The sequence below is a fragment of the Ranitomeya imitator genome, chromosome 7, assembly GCF_032444005.1.
Source record: "Ranitomeya imitator isolate aRanImi1 chromosome 7, aRanImi1.pri, whole genome shotgun sequence".
Classification (NCBI taxonomy): Eukaryota; Metazoa; Chordata; class Amphibia; order Anura; family Dendrobatidae; genus Ranitomeya; species Ranitomeya imitator.
In genome coordinates this window covers 65,133,000-65,147,414 of record NC_091288.1, presented here as the reverse complement: position 1 = coordinate 65,147,414, position 14,415 = coordinate 65,133,000, and positions in this window count along the sequence as shown.

Here is a 14,415-nt window from a genome sequence, read left to right as displayed (position 1 = left end):
ACTGGTAACCAGGGTAAATATCGGGTTACTAAGCGCAGGGCCGCGCTTAGTTAAAAGTTAAAAAAAAAAAAAAGTCTGTGACGCCGGGGGACGTGACAGACATCGGAATGTGAGTATGTACTGTTTGTTTTTTTTTAACTTTTACAATGGTAACCAGGGTAAATATCGGGTTACTAAGCGCAGCCCAGTGCTTAGTAACCCGATCTTTACCCTGGTTACCCGGGGACTTCGGCATCGTTGAAGACAGTTTCAACGATGCCGAAGTCGTTGGTCGCTGGAGAGAGCTGTCTGTGTGACAGCTCCCCAGCGACCACACAACGACTTACCAACGATCACGGCCAGGTCATATTGCTGGTCGTGATCGTTGGTAAGTCATTTAGTGTAACGGTACATTAAGAGCACAGTGGCCTCCATAATCCTTAAATGGAAGAAGTTTAGGACCACCAGAAGTCTTCCTAGACCTGTCCATCCAGCCAAATTGAGCAATCGTGGGAGAAGAGCCTAGGTGAGAAAGGTAAAGAAGAACCCCAAGATCACTGTGGCTGATCTACAGAGATGCAGTAGGGAGCTGGGAAAAAGTTCCACAAAGTAAAGTATCACTGCAGCCCTCCCCAATTCGGGCCTTTATGGCAGAGCGGCCTGACAGAAGCCTCTCCTCAGTGCAAGACACATGAAAGCCCACATGGAGTTTGCTAAAAACACATGAAGGACTCCCAGACTATGAGAAATAAGATTCTCTGGTCTGATGAGACAAAGATAGACCTTTTTGTTGATAATTCTAAGCGGTATGTGTGGAGAAAACCAGGCACTGCTCATCACCTGCCCAATACAATCCCAACAGTGAAACATGGTGGTGGCAGCATCATGCTATGGGGGTGTTTTTCAGCTGCAGGGACAGGACGACTGGTTGTCATTGAAGGAAACATGAATGCGGCCAAGTACAGCAATCTCCTGAATGAAAACCTCTTACAGAGTGCTCTGGACCTCAGATTTGGCCGAAGGTTCACCTTCCAACAAGACAATGACCCTAAGCACACAGCTAAAATAACAAAGGAGTGGCTTCAGAACAACTCTGTGACCATTCTTGACTGGCCCAGCCAGAGCCCTGACCTAAACCAAATTGAGCATCTCTGGAGAGACCTGAAAATGGCTGTCCACCAACGTTCACCCTCCAACCTGACAAAACTTGAGAGGGTCTGCAAGGAAGAATGGCAGAGGATCCCCAAATCCAGCGGTGAAAAACTTGTTGCATTATTCCCAAGAAGACTCATGGCTGTACTAGCTCAAAAGGGTGCTTTAACTCAATACTGAGCAAAGGGTCTGAATACTTATGACCATGTGATAGTTCAGTTTTTCATTTTTAAAAATATTAGCAAAAATTACTAAATTTCTGTTTTTGTTCACTTAAGATGGGGTGCAGAGTGTACATTAGTGAGAAAACAGAGTGTACATTAGTGAGAAAAAAATTAACGTTTTTGAATTTACCAAATGGCTGCAATGAAACAAAGAGTGAAAAATTTGAAGGGGTGTATACTTGACGTACCCAGTGTGTGTGTGTGTGTGTGTGTGTGTGTGTGTGTGTGTGTGTGTGTGTGTGTGTGTGTGTGTGTGTGTGTGTGTGTGTGTGTGTGTGTGTGTGTGTGTGTGTGTGTGTGTGTGTGTGTGTATTCAGGATGGGGGAAACCCAGTCTAAATCTTGCACAAGGGCCCATCAAGATTCTAGTAGCGCCACTGGGTTTTATGCAAACAGAAAACCCCTTAAACGCCCTTCTGCCGGTAGAGCTTAATTCGTTTTTGTACACGGAAGCCATGAGCCATTGCTACGTCTCTGATTTGCCATGGCAACCAGAGTCAGGGTCCTGAAATCTGACATACCTTCATCTCTTCCTAACCAGGCTGCAGAGAGTAAAGGAGATACAGTACAGCTTTATACAGCATCCATTAAGGCGTGCGCCTCGGAGGTGACCTCAGTTACTTGCTGATCAAAAAACCCTGATAAGTTATGCATAAGTTTAAACTAGAGTTTAATGGTATTTCATATATAACAATGCCATCTATAGACAGAATGTAAGTACTGCACCTTCATGTGTAGAGCAATTTTGAAAATTGCTTTTGCTTTTTAAAAGGAACCTGTCACTAGATTCATGCTGCCCAAACCACAGGCAACATGACCCAAAGCCTGGCTGTGTGAAGGCAGCCAGGTATTTTCTACAATGAAACATTACAGCTTTTCAGAAAAAATAGCATGAAAAGGCAGCCCAGAACCAGAGGGAGAGACCTGACCAATCTGGCACGGACCCTGTCGGCTTTTTCTTGGCTTGCTCCACTTGATTGACTGATCACTCCTTATGTAACCACATCTGAGAGACCTGTCAGTTATCTGGGGCAGGACGGGGAGAAGCTGGTGGTAACCAGGCCTCTCCATATAGTCCCCAACTGGATCATTAAACTATGTTTCCTCTAAAATCCAGCAGTGTTTCAGACTCAGTAAAACATATGTGGTTGCAATAAGGTGAATTAAATTATATGTGGCATTGTCATCACATCTGTCATGAATTACATTTTGCTGGAGCAGTCAATAACCATGTATGTCTGTCCCCTTCTCTTCCATGATGGATAAACTGAAAAAGAAATCAGGGAGACAAGGGCGCTTTCATGTGTGATCTTGTAACAACTGATATAGGTGGTATGGAAAATTAAGCGCTTAAGGCCCCTTCACATTAAGCGATGCTGCAGCGATACCGACAACGATCCGGATCGCTGCAGCGTCGCTGTTTGGTCGCTGGAGAGCTGTCACACAGACAGCTCTCCAGCGACCAACGATCCCGAGGAACCCGGTAACCAGGGTAAACATCGGGTTACTAAGCGCAGGGCCGCGCTTAGTAACCCAATGTTTACCCTGGTTACCAGCGTAAAAGTAAAAAAAAACAAACACTACATACTTACCTACCGCTGTCTGTCCCCGGCGCTCTGCTTCTCTGCACTCCTCCTGTACTGGCTGTGAGCACAGCGGCCGGAAAGCAGAGCGGTGACGTCACCGCTCTGCTTTCCGGCTGACCGACGCTCACAGCCAGTACAGGAGGAGTGCAGAGCACAGCGCCGAGGACAGACAGCGGTAGGTAAGTATGTAGTGTTTGGTTTTTTTTACTTTTACGCTGGTAACCAGGGTAAACATCGGGTTACTAAGCGCGGCCCTGCGCTTAGTTACCCGATGTTTACCCTGGTTACCAGTGAAGACATCGCTGGATCGGTGTCACACACGCCGATCCAGCGATGTCCACGGGAGATCCAGCGACGAAACAAAGTTCTGGACTTTGTTCAGCGACCAACGATCTCCCAGCAGGGGCCTGATCGTTGGTCGCTGTCACACATAACGATTTCCTTAACGATATCGTTGCTACGTCACAAAAAGCAACGATATCGTTAACGATATCGTTATGTGTGAAGGTACCTTTACTACTCTGCGGATAACCTCCTGGGTATGTGGACAAGGGAAGTAGATAGAAAAATAGAAAGTTCAATGGCGCCGTCTGATTGAAACCCTTTTATTTCTGCTGAGTTAAAACAAGGATAAACCCATGGTAAATTACAAAAACAATTGAATAAAAAAAAGTTAACATAGGTTAACCTAACGCATTTTCACCCTTGTATCAGAACTTTTCTCAGGTTTAATAGTTTAGACTTTTTTTATTTTATTGTTTTTGTAACTTACCACGGATTTATCTTGGTTCTTCTACCTACTGCACTTCTGACTATAACAAAGCAGTCATAAATGTAGTTCATGTGCAGTAAGGCTCAGCTCCAGAACATGTGTAATGTGGCACGGGGCAGTATCCGTGGACGAGGTACTTGTATCTTACGCCCTGGCACGCTACATGAAGATGGGTGTCCTGGCTGGGGGTGTGGGATTTGCCTGTAGGGCTCTATGCCCTTGCAGGCTGCGTGATGCTGATGACTTCGGCTGGTCAGGACTAAATGTTAAGCAGTTCACTGAGGGAGAACACCTGTCACGCTAAGACACAGGTAAGTCCGGTGGACGACACAGCATATAAATCCAACGGGATGGAAAAAGGAGACGAAGGCCCTAATGGTAGGGAGCGAGTGATGGGACACCTCCTGACACCAACCTGTGCCTGTCCCTGAGCTTCCCTAACGTCCTATGTGGGTCCTCCCCTCTCCCCCCCCCCCTCCGCCGTCACGTGCATAGTCCCTGTTACCTCTATCCTTGCTGGCCAGCAAGGATGCTAGACTTGTCACTGCAGATGATAATACACAGGGGGAGAGACAAATAGGGGACAGACAAAAACGAAACTACTCATCTCAGGCTCTGCTGCTAAGCTCTGCAGCAGCAGAGAAAATGGCACCAGGACACCTGAACTCGCACAGCAGCAACACCATTGTCGTCTGCCTGCAAAATAGAAGAATTCTATATCAGCCGATGGGTCATGTGACAAGTTAAAGGGAGGAGAGTGTGGTTACCAACCAACATCAGCTGACCAGCCTGAAAGGAACTTCCAGCAAGAGACTGACATTAACTCTTGCTGCACCAAAGGAAAAAAAACAACTTTTCAGTTTCAGCCGACCCAGAGCTGCCACAAATCACTTAATGATTCGGACACCACTTGAAAATAAACAGTCTTTCACTTAGGTGGGAACTATGTACAATAGACAGCAGGTGTATAACTTCACAATATGGACCATCTTCACACACGGTCTTGTTTCTGCCTCAAATTTCTCTGTCTTCACCACAACCCAGCACGGTACTACAGTCTACTAAGTGAGAATCCTATACTTCAATCTGCGTCTTTTTTCCATTAGGGGAGTTAGTTTGCAACTCTGGCTGTTACTTAACTTCTCTGCTTGCTGATGCCTTGGAACAACCAAGCGGGGAACTCTCTTCATCTCATGTTCCCTGTTTCAACCTGGATGGTGCCAAGATGAGAACTGGGAACGCAGCCTCAGTGACCTAAACGCTAGTCACAGAGGCTGCTCTTGCAGCAATTCAGTCTCCAGTGGTTCTCAGCCTGGATGGTCGCATCATGGCACCGTCCAGGTTGAAAACTAATTATCCCCAGACATGGATTTCGGCGTGGGACAGAACGAAGGACAGGTAAGGCATATTGTTGTTTTCTTATTTTAGTTTTATTACTGGAGAACCAGGGCTTTAGTGGAATTAGGCAAGGTTGTAAGTATGGTTTAATTAAGAATATTAAAGGAGTCCGTGTCATTCTTTCATTAAAGGCCTTTTTCTGGGTGTCTGTGTTTTCTTACAATGTGACTATAGGGTTAGTAATCGGGGCGTCTTATTGACACCTCTCCATTACTAACCTTGGGAATTGATGTCACCTGACAATACATAGGTGACATCAACCCCCCAACTATCACCCCACTTGCCACCCCTACAGGGCAAGTGGAAAGAGTGAGTGCCAGAACAGGCGCATCTAAGGCTACGTTCAGACTAGCGTTGTGCTAGTGTGCGTCGGGTTAGCGTCGGGCGACGCAGCGGCGACGCACGCGTCATGCGCCCCTATGTTTAACATGGGGGACGCTGTTATGATAAGGTAATTCAGTACCACAATGGACATAGGAGTCAGAGCACATACAGTGACCTGAAAATAACCCAAAAACATAGAACGAGCTCTGAGACGTGGAAACTCTGCTGACCGCAATCCCTAATTCTCTCCAACACAACTAGAGGCAGCCGTGGATTGCGCCTAACGCTCCCTATGCAACTCGGCACAGCCTGAGAAACTAGCTAGCCTGAAGATAGAAAATAAGCCTACCTTGCCTCAGAGAAATACCCCAAAGGAAAAGGCAGCCCCCACATATAATGACTGTGAGTTAAGATGAAAAGACAAACGTAGAGATGAAATAGATAAAGCAAAGTGAGGCCCGACTTTCTGAACAGAGCGAGGATAGGAAAGGTAACTTTGCGGTCAACACAAAACCCTACAAACAACCACGCAAAGGGGGCAAAAAGACCCTCCGTACCGAACTAACGGCACGGAGGTACACCCTCTGCGTCCCAGAGCTTCCAGCAAGCACGAGAAAACAAATAAGCAAGCTGGACAGAAAAAAACAGCAAACAAAAAGCAAAAGCGGAACTTAGCTATGCAGAGCAACAGGCCACAGGAACGCTCCAGGAGGAAACAGGTCCAATAATAGAACATTGACTGGAAGCCAGGATCAAAGAACTAGGTGGAGTTAAATAGAGCAGCACCTAACGACTTCACCACATCACCTGAGGAAGGAAACTCAGAAGCCGCAGTACCACTTTCCTCCACCAACGGAAGCTCACAGAGAGAATCAGCCGAAGTACCACTTGTGACCACAGGAGGGAGCTCTGCCACAGAATTCACAACAGGACGCATGCGTTTTTGTTTGTTGCGTTTTGCGACAAATGCGTCTTTTTTGCCGCAAGCGTCGGACCAAGAAAACGCAACAAGTTGCATTTTTCTTGCGTCCGATTTTTGGCAAAAAACGACGCACGCGTCGCAAAATGCAGCGTTTTTGCGTGCTTTTTGCCGCGTTTTTGCGTGCGTTGTGCGTTGCGTCGCCGATGCAGCGGCACACAACGCTAGTCTGAACGTAGCCTTAGAGTTGCGCTTTTTCTCGGGCGGCTGAGAGCTGATGTTTTTAACCTGGGGGGGCCAATATCCACGCTCCATAGTTCAGCGCAGGTCAGGCTGTGAAGCAGCATAGCTTCAGTGATGGCACCGCTAGTCACTGAAGCTGCGCAGGCAGCATCTCCTCATTCACCTGTAGTTTTCAGCCGGGGCGGCCGCATCTTGACACCCTCCTGGTTAAAAACTGTATATCCCCCAGACATGGATTACGGCGTGGGACATAACCACGGACAGGTATGGGTATATTGTTGGTTTATTATTTTACCTTTATTACGGGAGATCGAGGGCATCTCTTGGATTAGGAGTCACAATAAAATGTTAAAACTGTGTTTTATTTGATTTCATTAAAAGACTTTATTCTAGCTGTGTCTTTATTTAACATGTACCAACTATAGGATTAGTAATGGAGAGGTGTCTTATTGACACCTCTCCATTACTAAGCCGGGCTTGATGTCACGTTTCAATACAAAGGTGACATCAACCCCACAACTATTACCCTACTTGCCACCGCTACAGGGCAAGTGGGAAGAGCGAGGCTAAATGCCGGAATTGGTGCATGTTAGAGATGCGCCTTTTCTGGGGTGGCTGAGTGCTGATGTTTTTAGCCAGGGGGGCCAATATCCATGGCCCCTTCCTAGGCTATTAATATCAGTCCGCAGCTGTCTGCATAGCCTTTGCTGGTTATTAATTATGGGGGAACCCCATGTCATTTTTTGGGGAGCCCCCATTTTAATAGCCAGTAAAGGCTAAGTATACAGCTGTGAGCTGATATTAGTAGCCTGAGAAGCTCCATGGGTATTACCCACTTCCCAGGCTATAAACATCTGCCCCTAGTCACTGGCTTTCCCTCTGCTGGTTTTGAAAATTGCATGGGAGCCCAGGCCATTTTTTTCCAATAAATAATAATTTATTAATTAAATACATGCCCAGTAATTTGCACATACACTGTACTAATTGTATTTGTCACAGACATCTATATATCTACCTGGTCTATATGTATTTACTGTATGTAATCCATCTCTTCTGTCCTGTCTGCTTCTGCAGTGATTTTATAGAAGCCAGCAGATGAATTACCGTCTTTTATTCTATCTATATTTCTGTGCAATATAAATATACAGTATATATATATATATATATGTGTGTGTTTCTGACATGTATATATATGTATTCTATGTGTATATTTCCATTCTATCTATTCTATTCTAACCTGTCAGTGTGATTTTACTGTACACCGCACATGAATTACCAGCTTTTCAAAGGACACCGATGCATATAAAATGGACAGCACTCGCATGGTGCGAGTGCTGTGCATTTTTTTCTCGCATCCATTGGCTTGCATAGGCTAGTCTCATTCTGCATGCTGCGTTTTTTTCTCAGTCCGATTTCAGCTGAGAAAAAAATCGCAGATGAGATGTTACCCATTGAATAACATTGGTCCGAGTGCAATCCGATTTTTTCTTGGGTATGAGCCCTAAGAGAGCAAATTCTCTAAAATGAGGGGATCACTGCTCATGTGACCCGTCCTTAAACCACAAATCTGCTTGCAACAAGCAATCTATTGATTTTAAAGGGAACCTGTCACCTGAATTTGGCGGGACTGGTTTTGGGTCATATGGGCGGAGTTTTCGGGTGTTTGATTCACCCTTTCCTTACCCGCTGGCTGCATGCTGGCTGCAATATTGGATTGAAGTTCATTCTCTGTCCTCCTTAGTACACGCCTGCGCAAAGTAATCTTACCTTGCGCAGGCGTGTACTATGGAGGACAGAGAATGAACTTCAATCCAATATTGCAGCCAGCATGCAGCCAGCGGGTAAGGAAAGGGTGAATCAAACACCCGAAAACTCCGCCCATATGACCCAAAACCAGTCCCGCCAAATTCAGGTGACAGAGTCCCTTTAATAAGAAAACTCCTACTATATTGGACATGGCACATGTTTTCTGCGTGTTTTTTAATGCATGAAAAAAGTGGCAAAAAATACATAAAGATAACTATTTGAAGAAAAGAGCATGAATTTACAAAATCATAACAAAAAAACAAATGCTTTTTAGAAGCGGTTTGTACATGTGGATTATTGGGGCTGAAAAGTTCATATAAGAAACATTTTGTGTGAACATACGCGTAGGCCGGAGTCATACTAGACCGTAATACGGCGGAGTGTAATGCGATAAAAAATCGCATAGCACTCGGCTCAATGTTAATCAATGGGGCAGCTCCTATTATCCGTTGTTTTCTCTGCCGTATTCAGGATCCGAGTGAAATCGCAGCAAGCTGCGATTGTCAGCGTATCTCGGCCGAGAATCGCCAATGAAAGTCTATGGGAGAAAAAATCGGAATACACACGGACCATCAGTGTGACTTGCGAGAAATACGCAGCGGTGTTCTATAGAAAAGCCGGCAATTCAGCGCAGTGTACAGTAAAATCACTCTGACATGTTTGAATAGAACAAATAAAATTAATTTCTACACATAGTATAGGTATATATATATATACAGTGGGGCAAAAAAGTATTTAGTCAGTCAGCAATAGTGCAAGTTCCACCACTTAAAAAGATGAGAGGTGTCTGTAATTTACATCACAGGTAGACCTCAACTATGGGAGACAAACTGAGAAAAAAAAATCCAGAAAATCACATTGTCTGTTTTTTTATAATTTTTTTTGCATTTTATGGTGGAAAATAAGTATTTGGTCAGAAACAAACAATCAAGATTTCTGGCTCTCACAGACCTGTAACTTCTTCTTTAAGAGTCTCCTCTTTCCTCCACTCATTACCTGTAGTAATGACACCTGTTTAAACTTGTTATCAGTATAAAAAGACACCTGTGCACACCCTCAAACAGTCTGACTCCAAACTCCACTATGGTGAAGACCAAAGAGCTGTCAAAGGACACCAGAAACAAAATTGTAGCCCTGCACCAGGCTGGGAAGACTGAATCTGCAATAGCCAACCAGCTTGGAGCAGTGGCGTAGGAAGGGGAGTGCGGGGGGGGGGGCGGGCCGCCCCGGGAGGCACAATGCGGGGGGCGGGCATCTAGCCCTGCTGGCACAAGCATCTTTTCAGTCAGTGCAGGGCCAGGCAGTGCAGGCACATCGGGGTTAAGAACGCAGCCTTCGTGACATTGTTTGTGGGCGGAGAGTTCTCCTGCTCTGCTCTCCCGCCCGCCCCTCGCTGGCTGCTGAACTTATCAGGACAGGCAGATTCCAGAGGAGCTCCTTGCCGCCCTGAGGTATTCTGACAGTCTGGGTGACCTGGGGCGGCCACAGCTGATATACTGTATATTATATACTTCAGCAGCCGCCCAGGCCCCCAGCACCCGTCCTGTATATGTATATACTGTATCTGTACAGCCTGCATGACAGTATATATAATATATATACAGGACAGGTGCTGGGGGCCTGGGCGGCTGCTGAAGTATATACACTGCACAGTAACACTGCCCTGTATATATACACTGCACAGTACCACTGCCCTGTATATATACACTGCACAGTACCACTGCCCTGTATATATACACTGCACAGTACCACTGCCCTGTATATATACACTGCACAGTACCACTGCCCTGTATATATACACTTCACAGTACCACTGCCCTGTATATATACACTTCACAGTACCACTGCCCTGTATATATACACTGCACAGTACCACTGCCCTGTATATATACACTTCACAGTACCACTGCCCTGTATATATACACTGCACAGTACCACTGCCCTGTATATATACACTGCACAGTACCACTGCCCTGTATATATACACTGCACAGTATCACTGCCCTGTATATATACACTGCACAGTACCACTGCCCTGTATATATACACTGCACAGTACCACTGCCCTGTATATATACACTTCACAGTACCACTGCCCTGTATATATACACTGCACAGTACCACTGCCCTGTATATATACACTTCACAGTACCACTGCCCTGTATATATACACTGCATAGGACCACTGCCCTGTATATATACACTGCACAGCACCTCTCCCCCTGTCCTGTATATATACACTGCACAGTACCACTCCCCCTGTATATATACACTGCACAGTACCGCTCCTCCTGCCCTGTATATATACACTGCACAGTACCGCTCCTCCTGTCCTGTATATATACACTGCACAGTACCACTCCCCCTGTATATATACACTGCACAGTACCGCTCCTCCTGCCCTGTATATATACACTGCACAGTACCGCTCCTCCTGTCCTGTATATATACACTGCACAGCACCTCTCCCCCTGTATATATACACTGCACAGTACCACTGCCCTGTATATATACACTGCACAGTACCACTGCCCTGTATATATACACTGCACAGGACCACTGCCCTGTATATATACACTGCACAGCACCTCTCCCCCTGTATATATACACTGCACAGTACCACTGCCCTGTATATATACACTGCACAGGACCACTGCCCTGTATATATACACTGCACAGGACCACTGCCCTGTATATATACACTGCACAGTACCACTGCCCTGTATATATACACTACACAGTACCACTGCCCTGTATATATACACTGCACAGTACCACTGCCCTGTATATATACACTGCACAGCACCTCTCCCCCTGTATATATACACTGCACAGTACCACTGCCCTGTATATATACACTGCACAGTACCACTGCCCTGTATATATACACTGCACAGGACCACTGCCCTGTATATATACACTGCACAGGACCACTGCCCTGTATATATACACTGCACAGCACCTCTCCCCCTGTATATATACACTGCACAGTACCACTGCCCTGTATATATACACTGCACAGTACCACTGCCCTGTATATATACACTGCACAGGACCACTGCCCTGTATATATACACTGCACAGCACCTCTCCCCCTGTATATATACACTGCACAGTACCACTGCCCTGTATATATACACTGCACAGTACCACTGCCCTGTATATATACACTGCACAGGACCACTGCCCTGTATATATACACTGCACAGCACCTCTCCCCCTGTATATATACACTGCACAGTACCACTGCCCTGTATATATACACTGCACAGTACCACTGCCCTGTATATATACACTGCACAGGACCACTGCCCTGTATATATACACTGCACAGCACCTCTCCCCCTGTATATATACACTGCACAGTACCACTGCCCTGTATATATACACTGCACAGTACCACTCCCCTCTATATATACTCCGCACAGTACCACTGCCCTGTATATATACACTGCACAGTACCACTCCCCTCTATATATACTCCGCACAGTACCTCTCCCCTGTATATATACACCGCACAGTACCACTCCTCCTATCCTGTATATATACACTGTAGAATTTGCAATAGCTGTCACTCATGTTAGAAGTGAAATCTGGCATTGTACTATACCTAGATTTCTCTGCCGTATCTGGGCATCATGAATCGTGGTATGTGTTAAAGGGGGGACCCACTGAGACTCTTTTGCCCGGGGCCCTCAAAAACCTGGAGCCAGCCCTGGGGGTGGGTCACCGGGCCGCGGCCGGCGCTGCAGCTGTTCAACGCTATTGACGCACCCGCACGTCAATAGTTAACAGCCGCCAGCCAATCTGAGGCTGGCAGCTGACGTCAGTCCCAGTGTGCATGTCGCCGGCGTCTGACATCATTGTCAGTCGCCGGCGAGTGCACGTTTCAGCTGCGTGGAGAGAGCAGGAGCGCGGTCAGGTAAGCAGAACTTGTTTTTTTTTGCAGTCCCGTTCATGTGATGGTAACATTCACCAGCGAAACAATTTAACTTCTCCATCTGAGGTCTTATTCCTGCTGGGGGGGGGGGGGGGGGGGTGCCAAGCTCGGGAACAGCCCCGGGCGGCAAAAGCTCTAGCTACGCCTCTGGCTTGGAATGAAGAAATCAACAGTGGGAGCAATAATTAGAAAATGGAAGACATACAAGACCACTGATAATCTCCCTCGATCTGGGGCTCCACGCAAAATCCCACCCCGTGGGGTCAGAATGATCACAAGAACGGTGAGCAAAAATCCCAGAACCACGCGGGGGGACCTAGTGAATGAACTGCAGAGAGCTGGGACCAATGTAACAAGGCCTACCATAAGTAACACACTACGCCACCATGGACTCAGATCCTGCAGTGCCAGACGTGTCCCACTGCTTAAGCCAGTACATGTCCGGGCCCGTCTGAAGTTTGCTAGAGAGCATTTGGATGATCCAGAGGAGTTTTGGGAGAATGTCCTATGGTCTGATGAAACCAAACTGGAACTGTTTGGTAGAAACACAACTTGTCGTGTTTTGAGGAAAAAGAATACTGAGTTGCATCCATCAAACACCATACCTACTGTAAAGCATGGTGGTGGAAACATCATGCTTTGGGGCTGTTTCTCTGCAAAGGGGCCCGGACGACTGATCCGGGTACATGAAAGAATGAATGGGGCCATGTATCGTGAGATTTTGAGTGCAAACCTCCTTCCATCAGCAAGGGCATTGAAGATGAAGCGTGGCTGGGTCTTTCAACATGACAATGATCCAAAGCACACCGCCAGGGCAACGAAGGAGTGGCTTCGTAAGAAGCATTTCAAGGTCCTGGAGTGGCCTAGCCAGTCTCCAGATCTCAACCCTATAGAAAACCTTTGGAGGGAGTTGAAAGTCCGTGTTGCCAAGCGAAAAGCCAAAAACATCACTGCTCTAGAGGAGATCTGCATGGAGGAATGGGCCAACATACCAACAACAGTGTGTGGCAACCTTGTGAAGACTTACAGAAAACGTTTGACCTCCGTCATTGCCAACAAAGGATATATTACAAAGTATTGAGATGAAATTTTGTTTCTGACCAAATACTTATTTTCCACCATAATATGCAAATAAAATGTTAAACAAACAGACTGTGATTTTCTGGATTTTTTTTTCTCAGTTTGTCTCCCATAGTTGAGGTCTACCTATGATGTAAATTACAGACGCCTCTCATCTTTTTAAGTGGTGGAACTTGCACTATTGCTGACTGACTAAATACTTTTTTGCCCCACTGTATATTTGGTATCGTCGTGTTCAGAATCGCCCGATCTATCAATAAAAAAAGGATTAACCTGATCGCTAAACAGCGTAGCGAGAAAAAAAGTCAAAACGCCAGAATTCCTTTTTATTGGTCGCCGCGACATTGCATTAGGCCGGTTTCACACGTCAGTGGCTCCGGTACGTGAGGTGACAGTTTCCTCACGTACCGGAGACACTGACTCACGTAGACACATTAAAATCAATGTGTCTCTGCACATGTCAGCGTGCTTTCACAGACCGTGTGTCCGTTTGGAAAACACGGAGACATGTCAGTGTTCGTGGGAGCGCACGGATCACACGGACCCATTAAAGTCAATGGGTCCGTGTAAAACACGTACCGCACACGATTGTTGTCCGTGTGCAGTCCGTGTGCCGTGCAGGAGACAGCGCTACAGTAAGCGCTGTCCCCCTGCGTGCGGTGCTGAAGCTGGAATTCATCCCTTCTTCCCAGCAGCGTTCGCTGGAAAGAAGGAATAATCTTTTTTCTTTTCCCTTAAAAATAAAGTTTGTGCGTCCCCTCCCGCCTCCAATCCCCTGTGCGCCCCCCCCCCCCCCCCCCCGCTTGCCAGGAAATACTCACCGACACCCAGCTCAGCAATGTCTCCTCTCAGCGGCTGCAGCCTGTGCTGTGTGAGCGGTCACGTGGTCCTGCTCATTACAGTGAGGAATATGCGCATATTCCTCACTGTAATGAGCGGGACCACGTGACCGCTCACACAGGGCCTGCTGCCGGCGCTGAGAGGAGACATCGC